A 12659-nucleotide genomic window follows, 5' to 3' on the forward strand; every position below is an offset into this window, starting at 1 on the left:
AATAGAAAAATAATTTAAATTAAACCCTCAATTTATAGGGGTGCCCGTGTGGCTTAGTCAGTTAAGTGTCCTGCTCTTAGTTTTGGGTCAGGTCATGATCTCAAGGGTCTTGGAGATAGAGTTCATGTCAAGCTCTGGGCTCAAGGGAGTCTGCTTGAAGATTCTTTCCCTCTCCCCCTTCCCCCACTCACGCACGGGTGTTCGCTCTCTCTGGAATAAACAAATAAATCTTAAGTTAAAAAAAACCCTCGGGACGCCTGGGTGGTTCAGTTGGTTAAGCGGCTGCCTTCGGCTCAGGTCATGGTCCCGGCGTCCGGGGATCGAGTCCCATATCGGGTTCCTTGCTCGTCAGGGAACCTGCTTCTCCCTCTGTCTCTGCCTGCCTCTCTGCCTACTTGTGATCTCTCTCTCTCTGACAAATAAATAAATAAAATCTTAAAAAAAACCCCTCAATTTATGGGTTAATATAGACTATAGCAGGAAAGGTAAGTCATAAACTAAAAGATAGATAATAAATTGTTGATCATAAATTACTATGAATAAATTAATAATAAAATGCAGCGCAGAGATGCTAGGATATAGAAATCTTGAAAGACAGCTTAAGTGGCATAGAAGAAGAGAACAGGAAGAGTGTGTCTAATTGGAATTCTAAAAGGAGACTATGGAGGAACACAATGATAATTTCTTAAGAGAATTTATGAGAGATACAAATTCAGATTAAAAAACCATCACATGGGGCGCCTGGGTGGCTCAGTGGGTTAAGCCTCTGCCTTCGGCTCAGGTCATGATCTCAGGGCCTGGGATCGAGTCCTGCATCGGGCTCTCTGCTCAGCAGAGAACCTGCTTCCTCCTCTATCTCTCTCTTTGCCTGCCTCTCTGCCTACTTGTGATCTCTCTCTGTGAAATAAATAAATAAAAATCTAAAAAAAAAAAAACCATCACATGAGCTACACAGGATACATACATAGTTTATTCATATTTAGTCACAACATAATGGAACCACACAAAAACAAAGACAAGGATTCCTTATAACAGTCACCAGAGATAAAAGAAATATCATCTATAAAGGATGATTTAGGCTGAAATTGAACTTCATAACATTAAAAGCCAGTAGAAAAAATAGCTGTTAGTTATAGAAAGGCATATTTGTCAGGATTCTCCAGAAAAATATAACTAATCTGATAGCATTGGTTCTTTCTCTACACGTGGAGATTTATTACACAAAATGTCTCATACTATAATACAGGCTGGGGAGTGCCATGGTCTGTTGTCTGTAAGCTGGTGACCAAGGAAAGCCAGTGGTGTAATTCAGTCCAGACTTGAAGATCTGAGAATCAGAAGGACTGATGGTCTAAGTCCCCATCTGAGTCCCAAGCCCAATAACCAGGGATACCTATGTCCAAGGGCAGGAGAAGATGTATCTTCCAGCTCAAGCAAAGTAAATTCACCTGACATTTTTGTTCTATTTAGGCTTTTGGTGGATTGGATTAAGCCTGACCAAACTGGTCATGGTAATTTCTCCTCCGTCTACTGTTTCAAATGTTAATTTCTTCTGGAAACACCTTCATAGACACACCCAGAAATAATATTTTCTCTAGGCATCTCAGTCCAGTCAAGTTGACAAATAAAATTAACTATCACAAGAGTAACTCACTGTCTACAAAGAATTATGCACTTCATGCAACAAGCTTTCCAAAAGAAGATCAAAGATATTTTCATTTAAATAAGTTTTTAGGAAGGCTTACCTCACCTTACCAAAATAACAACAACAACAACAACAACAACAAACCTAAAACCAGCTAATTTATGCGATGGAAAAACAAAACAAAATGGGATAGAAATAAAACATATACCAATAAACGTAGGGAATTTTAAGCATATGAAACATGTGAACCAGTAAATATAAGAAAAAATTCTCAACCTCATTAATAAACCAGGGAAACACATATTAAAACTACAGCGAGGCACAATTTTATCCCTAACCATTTGGCAAAAATTAAGAAGTCTAATAAAACCAAGTATTGGTGCAATAATGTCAGGTCATACAGTTCTGATGAGAATTTGTTTCTGTAAAACCACTTCTGGGAAACAATTTGGCATTGTTTAGTAATGGTGGAAATATGAAATTCATTTATTAGGTAAAATCTTGACAGAAATTCTTGCATATGTATGCCAGAAGGAATGGATGACTGCATCTGTATTGTTTATAAGGGCGGGAAAAAAAAAAAAAACCAACCTGGAAACAATCTAAATATCAAAATATCCATTGACAGGAGAATGCATAAAATTATATACATATAGATACACATATATATGAATTTATATACATATACACAGATAGTGGTGTGCTATACAGTATTGAAAATGAAAAATTTATGTGAAGTTCAATAACATAAAACTAAATGTGATTTGTTTACAGATATATGTGTATGTACCAGAATCACAATGGTAGGAAAGAATACCTGTGAATAGTATTGAGTGGGAGAAAGGATGTTCTGAGAAGTATGCAGAGGGCTTCAACAATACTGATAATCAGGGCGCCTGGGTGGCTCAGTGGATTAAGCCGCTGCCTTCGGCTCAGGTCATGATCTCAGAGTCCTGGGATCGAGCCCCACATCGGGCTCTCTGCTCAGCAGGGAGCCTGCTTCCTCCTCTCTCTCTCTGCCTGCCTCTCTGCCTGCTTGTGATCTCTCTCTCTGTCGAATAAATAAATAAAATCTTTAAAAAAAAAAAAAATACTGATAATCGTGTATTTAAGAAGAGTGATAAGATTGTTTATTTTTTCATATTATAGGTTCAAATATATGTCCTTTTCATATATATATGAAATATATATAAGCATATTTATATGTATGTAAAATACTTATACTCAAAGAAATGTAAAAATTGAAGGCAGTGAGGGTCTGCCCTCCCTTGCAGAAGTTCATACAAAGTAATGTAAAATTTTAACGTTGATAAATACTACTAAGAGAGATACATGGTGCTATTACTTAAAATGGGGACTGTGACTTTTGAAGCATAAAGAAACACAGAGGAAATCACCTATGTAGGGGAGGTTTGGAGATTTTTCTCTTACTCCAAAGATCAGCCCTTTTTTTTTTAAAAAGATTTTTTTTAAAGATTTTATTTAGTTATTTATTTGACAGACAGAGATCACAAGTAGACAGAGAAGCAGGCAGAGAGAGAGAGAGAGGAGAAAGCAGGCTCCCCAATGAGCAGAGAACCTGATGTGGGGCTCGATCCCAGGACCCTGGGATCTTGACCTGAGCCAAAGACAGAGGCTTTAACCCACTGAGCCACCCAGGCGCCCCAGATCAGCCCTTTTTATTTGCTGTTTTATCCTGTCCTTGCAACGGTCCTGATTTTTAAAGTACTTTTTTTTGAAACTTAGGTAAATTACATCTTTATCATAATGCTTAAGATAAAATAAGCATTTGCATTTCATAGAGATTCATTCCAAACTTCCCTACAGCTTCTATCCTTATCAGTAGGGAAACTTTTCTCCTATTCTTGGAGAAGTTTTGAGGTATAACTATCTCCCAATACTCAATTAAGTAGAGTAGATGTTTATATTTGCATCCCTCAATTTCCTCTGTTTTAGATTTAAGAAGCAAAACAAAATAAAAAACTAACTTCTCTTCTGAGATTTGGCTGTTGTGATAGATTCTACTGAGGTACCTAGATAATGCTCTTCCTGTATCCATGCCCTTTGCAACGTGATTTTGCAGCTTCTCCCATGTAGCAATAATCTATATCTCCAGTCCTTGAATTGGGGCTCAGCTTGTAACTTGCTTTCTTGTTTTGGGTTCTGTCTCTGTCATAGAGCAGCCTAGGATAGCCTAGAGAGACCATACAGGGAGAGCTGAGGTGCCCAGGTAACAGCCTGCGAAGGCAAACCAACTAGGTGATATGCAGCTGAATGAGTAAAAGAACTAATTCACTGGAATCCCAAAGTAGGAAGAAGTGGGGACTTTAGAGAAAGTGCTGAGAATGCAGATGCTGAGCAGAGTGGAAAAAGTCAAGCTGGTGATACAGGTTGTTTTGAGGAGTTGAGAATGTCCCTACTTGATGGTTCCTATATGTTGCACGAAATGGGTGAGCTTCTTTGCTGAGCATGATGGGGGAAGGTGAGAGGGACAGGGGCATGAGAAGAGGTAAGGGACTGAAATAGCTGTGGTAAGGAATGAGCGAAGGGCATTCAGATCACGCATGAACAACCAAAACTCTCCTCTACATCAACCTTTTTGATCAAAACCCTTTCCCCAAGGTACTGCCCACCTCTCTTATTTCTTCAAGCTTCTGGAAAGAATAGACCATACTTTATCATCCTGTTTCCGCTTTTCTCCTTTTTTTTCTTTTTTTCTTCTTCCATTTCACCGAAACTTCTTTACAGAATCGTCACTGACCTCTTTATCCAATAATGTAATGTCACTTCAGTTTTTACAGTACGTTGTTATTGCTGTATTCGAAACTGTTACTCTATCATTCAAAACCCTCCTCCACTTTTATTCCCAAGACCATGTTCTTCTCTTTCTCTTGTTTCTTTAGCCACTTATTCTTTTTTTCTTTTCTTTTTCAAATTTTTACTTAAATTCTTGTTGATAAACATGTGGTGTAACTTTGGTTTCAGGAGTAGAATTTAGTGATTTACACTTACATGTAACACTCAGTGTTCAATATAAGTGCCCGCCTTTATATATTAGACACTGAGCCTTACTTCTCTTCAATTATTTGCTTCTTAAATATGTGGATGGCAGTGTTCTGCTCTGAGGCCTTTCTCTTCTCTCCCCTCTTCTCTCCTTCCCTCTCACTCTCCCATTTTTTTTTTTCTCATTTCCTCTATTCTGGTACTTCCCATTTAAGTTAATTCCATCAACTACCTTAGGACCTAAAATGCCTTTAACATTTATAATGGCTATAATAAATGAGTGCTAACTATGAGCTGAGCATTGTGATATCTAGGAAATATACACGTACATACATACATACATGTATTTAATCCTCAGCAGATTTCTAGGGAAGGTTTTTTACCTCTCATTTTTCAATACCTTTCCCAAAAATGTCTATGTCCTGATCCCTGAAACCTATAATTGTGTTATATTGCATGGCAAAGGGACTTTGCAGAGGTAATTAAATTTATTGATCTTGACTCAGGGAGATTACTCTAGGTTATATGAATGGGACCAATCTAATCTCATGAAACTTTAAAAGCAGACAATATTTCCTGCTTGAAGCCACAGGGAGATGGAGAGGAGAAGAAAAGATAGTAGAAATGATGCATGAGAAGGACTTGATCTGTAGCTATTGGTTTTGAAAACAAAGAGGGCATGAGTCAAGAAATGCAATGGACTTTAGAAGCTGAGAATAATAGCCACAGTCATCAAGGAAATGGGACCTCTGTCCTACTACCCCGGGGAACTGAGTTCTACCAATAGCTTCCATGAGTCTAAAAGAAGAATCTTCCTTAGAGCTTTTAGAAAGGAACACAGTCCTACAGATACCTTGATTTTGGCGGTATGCCACTGTAATTAGAGACCCCACCATACCATCAAACTTGCTAACCTACAGAAACTATAAGATAGCTAATATGTGTTACTTTAAGCCACTAAGTTTGTGATAATTCATCACACTAGCAATCGAAATTAATATAGTAATAAGCATGAAAACTCACAAATAAATATGTAATCAACTATTGTGGTAACTACCTAATGGAAAAGAACTGGACACTATGAATGAGAATAATAGGAGGAACCTGCTTAATGACATTCTGAGGAGGCAGACAAAAAAAAGGAATATATTTTACATTTTGTTTTCATTCACTACAATTGACCTCTATAATGCCAGTATTCACTTTGACAAGTACTTACAGAGCACCTACCAAATATAAGGCAATGAATTAGGTACTGGAAGGTTGGTATAGGTGAATTTAAGAGATGCCTCACTTTACGAAACTCAGTGTTGAACACAAGTTGACAAGCCATAGTCTGTGGACCAAATCTGGCTTGCCACAGGTTTTTGTGTGGCGTGTGAGCTAAGAAGGATTTTTACATTTTTAAATTGAGTTGATATTAAATGGCTGAGAACAAAATAAAGAAATAATATTCTATTGCATATGGAAATTATATGAAATTCAAATTTCAGTGTTCACCAATAAAGTATTATTGGAACACAAAGTGTTATTGGTTCTTTCACCTTAAAATGGCAGAGTTGAGTAGCTGTGAAAGAGTGTCCAGTAAAGCCCCAAATATTTATCTTTCATTAAAAAGTGTGCTGACTCCTGATCTAGAACACAGATGAGTCAAGCATATAGGTGATCATGGGGACAAAGTATATTCAATAAGTACCATCTAGAGAAAGAATAAATTACTTATCACCTCCATTTTTCTAAGTACGTTTGACTATTCCCTCACCTTTTCCTTTACCGAAATTACTATTACCACTAAATTCTACCTTCTTCCAAAAATATCTACCTAGAGACATTGCTTAAAGGCATGATATACAGCAATCTTTATGAGAGGCCCTGCTCTTTGCCTCACAGATGCCTGCTTTATACTGTAAGCATTTTTGTCGTTGTGTTAGCTAATGTTTTCTTCTAATGTTTTAGCTGCTTATTGATATAATTGAATCTCAAATTGTTTTTGTTATATTCTGCAATACTATGGGGACACACTCTAAATATAATAGTTATTAATATTAATGTTAATTACTAATGCTCTTTCACAGGTCAGTTGCTGAATTAAGCTCAGTTATGGGTTCACAAACTTAAAATCATCAAAGCCTGCACAGTGGGAGATCCTGGTTTCCTTTCTCTGGCCCTGGATACGCAAGTGAGCTGATCCTTACATTGTTCCTTGCTAATTGTGAGACAGATGCTTTGCATTTTTTAGATCATGGCTACATCTAAAGGAAGTGGCTATCTTGATAAGACCCTCTAAAATTAGAAAGTTGTAGAATTATCTAGTAATATGTGTCTTAATAATTCAACTTGTCATGGCAACATGCAATTGAAACTTTCCTTTGGGACTAAAGAGAAAAATCCCAGTTGCTTCTAAAGAAGTTTAGCTGATACATAATGAGGAGAATAATTCAAGTAAATGGGACCGAGTTTCATGGAGAAAAGGAAAATAAAAGCAAAAACGTTTTTTAGGCCAAGAAATTAATTATGACTGCATTTGATGATTTTACAGTTTTTATTATCTTACTTATTAGATCCTCTTTTTATTATTCCTAATTAGCAGTATTATTATTTTCTTATTTGGGAGGGAAAGGGGCATGAAATTGCTCAAAAAGTCTTTTCCAGGGTAAATATAACTGATAACAAATGTTACATGGACTTAAGGGGAATATATGAAACCACTGATTTTGCATTCCACTAATATAGTGAAAGCATTTTGAACAAGGTTAATCAAAGAAGAGGTTTATTTTTATATATTTATATCTATATCAATATTTATATTGACATTTTAATAATCTCTGCATCTGATTAAGTTTTTTATACTTTTGTTTTAAATTTGCAGTAAGGCAAGTCATCTGTTTTATGTAAGGTAGAGTATAAAACATTGTATTATAGCTCATGTAAACTATTTCTTTCCTGTGCTTACTGTTATGACTAAATGTCTATAGATTATTTACTATATTTTATTGATTCTAAGATGCCCATTTCTTTTTTTACATTTCACAACTCTGAAATAAGAATGCATCTTGTTGTAGGTGACCTGTCAAAATTAAATTGTTAGCACTTTTTTCTTTCTATGTGGCTTAAAGTGTGATGTGCTAATATACTTTTCACAATTAATTGGGACTGATTCAGTGACATACTGAATCTCGAGACCACTTTCCAGAGAGTAGCATAGTTTAGCAGAGACTGATTATTGTCCTGAAATAGTTATTTTCCTTCTTTTTCAAAAATTTAGCTGAACATAGAGCCAAACACCTAAATTTTGTAAAGGTTACGGTACTGATTTTCTAGGGCTTAACAAAGTACTACAAACTGAGTGACTTAAACAACAGAAATTTATTGTCTCACGGTTCTAGAGGTTAGAGGTCCAAGATGAAGTCAGCAGAGCCCTGTTCCCACTGAAGCTGCCAGGAAGTGATCTGTTCTAGGCATCTTTCCTAGCATGTGGTAGCTCTGTGGCTTATGGCAGCTTGATTCTAATCTTCATCTAATGTTCTTCCTGTGTTCATGTCTGTGTCTTTGCATAGCATTCTTTTTAAAAGGACATCAGTCATATTGGATCACAGGCCCACCTTATTCCAGGATGACCTCATCTTAACTAATTGCAACTTCAACAGCCCTATTTCTAAATAAGGTCATATTCTGAGGTACTGAGTATTCGGATTTCAACATATGAATTTTGAGGGACACAATTCAACCCATAACAGTGATTACATTCTGGTCAGTGAGATATAAATAAATGTGTCAGCTTCCATACACCTTCTTTAAGACAGAGTTGTCATGTATTTTCTTACTATTCTTTAATTCCTCCTCCATCTTGCTCTCTGGAGGAAAGATATTGCCTTAGAATATGAGAATAAAGGACAAAACTCAAATATGTTAGAACAGTGACCTGGATGGATTGTTGGTTCTTAAAAATTTTGTAGAGCACAGCTAGATACCAAACTTGGGTTTAAACCACTACCATGAAGTTTTTTGTTACTTTCAGCCAAACTTAATTTGAGTTGATATATGAACTTTTCCAAAATTAGTTAGAAACTTGGCTTTAACAGTAAGCCATTCACATGTGTCTTGAACTTTAGAACCTCATTTTTCCATTTGTAAAAGGAAAATAGTCCTATCTATCTGAGTGCTGGTGTGCAAAACGTTTAACACAATTAATTTAACACATTACTGACACATTTAACACAATACTGACAAATAAGAGGTTGCTGTTGCTGTTGTTATGGAGTTTTTAATTTGAAAATAGGTGTTAACAACTTGCCATAGTATTTACTCATTCGTTTGTTCATTCAACAAATATTTATTCAGCACTTTCCATGTACCAGGCACTGTATTATAGGCAATGGAGATGGAACAGTGAGTATAAGCAAATTGTCCCTGTTTCCTCTTCAAGAGGCTTGCACTCAAGCTGGGAATAAAGAAGAAAGGCTTGGTGATGGTGGTGAGGTTATGCACATGACCTATGACCTCATCTGTCTTGGAATATGTTAAAGGAAGAAATGTGGAGCTGCGAGAGAAAAAACACTGTGCTTGACAGAAACAACCTATGTCATAAATGGGGAGACATAAGAAAGTATCAGATCTAAAGTCACTCAAAATCAAAGTGGCTCGCCAACATACCTCACATTCAACCTAATGCATTTCAGTTTGCATTTGTTCTGATTTTTAAAAAATTATATTAATTTAATAATACTTACAACAACAAAAAAGACTGTGCAACACAACATGCCATCCATATCAGTAAATAGATGTTCCAAGATTTTAGTTTGAAAAAGAAGGCTTTTTAAAAATTATTATTGACAGCGATTACAGTAATTATGACTTTTCTTGAAAGTTTTATTCTGAATTATATTTCATCAGTGCTGTGTATAAGTGGTTGTCTATATCATCTTTGAAGAGAGTTGCTCTGTCTCTAACTTGAAAGCTCATTATTTTTGCTATTTGCCTTTTCCTTCAAGTAGAGATTTTTTTCATGGTCTTCTTGTGTTTTCTCAGCAGGAATACTATTTTAGACAGATTGCTCTGTTCATATGTTCTGCCTCTAGAATTGGCATGATTGTGTTTGGGCCTTTAATGGGAGAATTATTGGAAGTAAGGAAGGTTTCAGCTTGGTATAGCTAAACCTTGTCTTTGACCATTTTGCAGTGAGTAATAACTGTTTAGATTGTCATTTATCAGACCCTAAGACTCCAAGCAACAGATTTGCCATAAAAATTTTCAGAAGGAATTATTCAAATTGTTCATATTAAATTACTTCCCAGTTAATAAAAGTGAAATGGGTTCATCTTTTGAATAACGTTATTATAGAAACTCAAAAGCCAAAAAGATAAACTCTCTGGTGACAACCTAGTGGGAGACTGGACACCTGTGGCTTTATTGATACACAGTGTCTAAAAGTAAACAAAGTATAGTGCAATAAAAGAACGGCCATGCTTACATTCATGTCTTCTCCAGTTTATTCAGGGGCTGGTGTTCATCTTCTGCACTGGGCTCTGCTCTTCTCAGTTATACATTTTGACTGTCAGAGCCTAAATATTTATAAAATGAGAGTCCATGCATCATACCAGTTACAATAGCTAAAATTGTCTTTCTACCATGATAGAGGACATTTAGACAATGTAAAATTATATTTTACTTATTATGCCAAAGGATTTTTATGATTTATAGCTATCTGCAATAAATTTACTTTCAAAATGAACTGATCACTAATGTGGCTCCTGTATTAGAACTATTGCATAGTTTTATTATTGTTTATTTGGTTTATATGGTCTGTGATCAACAACAGCAAAAAAATCTGTATGCTAATTTTCTAGCCTACAGGTATGTTTAGCTGTGTTTACTTCTCTTTCAATATAAGAAGAGTCTAAAATATTTTCTGATACTTTATGCCTTGGAGGGGAAAAAAGTAAAAAAAAATTATAGTTTGTGTTAGATATTAAAACATTTGCCAAATATGACTTATAATGATAATGTTCTATGGAATTTCAACACCTCTTTTGGTCTTCACTCAAAACAGAAGCTGTTTCTGAATCTACATGCACTCCGGATAACCACCCATGGGTGCACTTGAGCCATTGAAACATTCCTAGCTTATGGGCCCTTAGGAAGATTACAATAATACACTGTGGTGTGAGGACTACAGTTCATTTCAAACCTTTCTCATAGTCATGACTGGGAAGAATTTCATGCTTTAATCACATGCTTAAATTCATACAAATTAATGTTTTCTCCTTATACTTCAAAAGAAAATAGCACCGATTTGATGTTTGCACAAATTGACTATTGATGGATGGCATTTGGAGAGAAAGAAATAGTCAGCATTCTCCAATAACATCTTTCCTTTTTTGAACATTGCCATGTATAGCCCAAGGCATTTAATAAAGTCCTCTGGCTGTAGTCAGTGATCAAGGATATGTTAGAAGACAGAGTGTCTATGGGACTCTCCATCTCTTCTTAGGGACCAGACAATCCAAGGGCAGAGGCAGAGCAGGGTGAATTCAGAGTAGCCTAGGTTCAGGCCCATGCTATAATTCTACGATTTTGCAATCTTGGGAAATTTATCTACTCTCACTAAGCCTCAAGTTTTTTTTTTTTTTTTTTAAAGATTTATTTATTAGAGAGATGGAGAGAGAGCCAGCATAAGGCGGGAGGGGCAGAGAGAATGGGAGGGAATCCCAAGCAGACTCTGCTGAGCACAGAGCCTGATGTGGGGCTTCATTCCAAGACCCTGAGATCATGACTTGAGCTGAAATTAAGTCAGATGCTTAACTGACAAAGCCGCTCAGGTGCTCCACTAAGCCCCAGGTTCTTTTTATTTTTTAATTTAAAGAGAGCAGGGGAGGAGCAGAGGGAGAGAAAATCTGAAGCTGACCCTGTGCTCAGCTCTGAACCTGATGCAGCATTGGATCCTGCAACTTCAAGATCATGATCTGAGCCAAAACCAAGAGATGGCTGCTTACCTGGCCACTTAACAGACTGAGCCACTCTGGCACCCCAAGCCTCAGTTTTTTTGCATAGCAATGATGATAGAGATGAAAGACAACATTTTTTTTTTTTTTAATGGGGGAACAACAAGATGCTGTGGAGTGTGGCTATTAACTATTAAGAAATGATAATTATGGGGCGCCTGGATGGCTCAGATGTTAAGCATCTGTCTTCAGCTCAGGTCATGATCCCGGGGTCCTGGGATTGAGCCCCATGACTGGCTCCCTGCTCAGCGGGAAGCCTGCTTCTTCCTCTGCCCCTCTCCCTGGTTGTGTTCCCTCTCTCGTTGACTCTTTCTCTGTCAAATAAGAAAATGAAATCTTAAAAAAAAAAAAGAAATGATAATTATGTGATGTGGTAGAGGTTCTGGCTAAAGCTACAGTGGCAATCATACTGCAATATATAAATGTATATCAACTGGTTGTATACCTTAAACTTACAAAATGTTAAACTTGCACATAACGAATATATTTAATTTAAAAATTAAATTTAAAAAATAGACTGTGAACTCTGGAGGCAGGCTAACCTGGGTTTGATTCCTGACTCTCTTCATTTGCATGGGACAATTATTTAACCTCTCTAGGCCTTACTTTATTCATTTTAACATTTATTACAGTGATAGTACTTTTTTCTTAGTGTGTTATTGTGAGACATAAATGAGATTATCCTGGTGAAATTGTAAGGGCCTGTTTAGCCAGAGCGGCTCCATCTCAGTTGAACAGTCATTTTTGTTGTTTATGTAGTAAAATATGGCCGACCAGTCCCTGATAATAGAGCCCAAATACAAGAGCAGGTCAGGTCAGGTGGAGATAACAGAGCCCGAATGCAGGGATGAGTCGGGCCAGGTGGAGACATCCAATCAGTGGAGCCCACATACTGTCTCCCTAGCTACCAAGGAGTGTGGGCCCCACCTTTTGGGCGCCTTTTGGGTGCCAATTCTGACCAAGGTGATAGACTAGTTCAAATATCTACTATGGGGTAAATTGTAATTCAA

The sequence above is a fragment of the Lutra lutra genome, chromosome 4 (assembly GCF_902655055.1).
Source record: "Lutra lutra chromosome 4, mLutLut1.2, whole genome shotgun sequence".
In the NCBI taxonomy this organism is placed as follows: domain Eukaryota; kingdom Metazoa; phylum Chordata; class Mammalia; order Carnivora; family Mustelidae; genus Lutra; species Lutra lutra.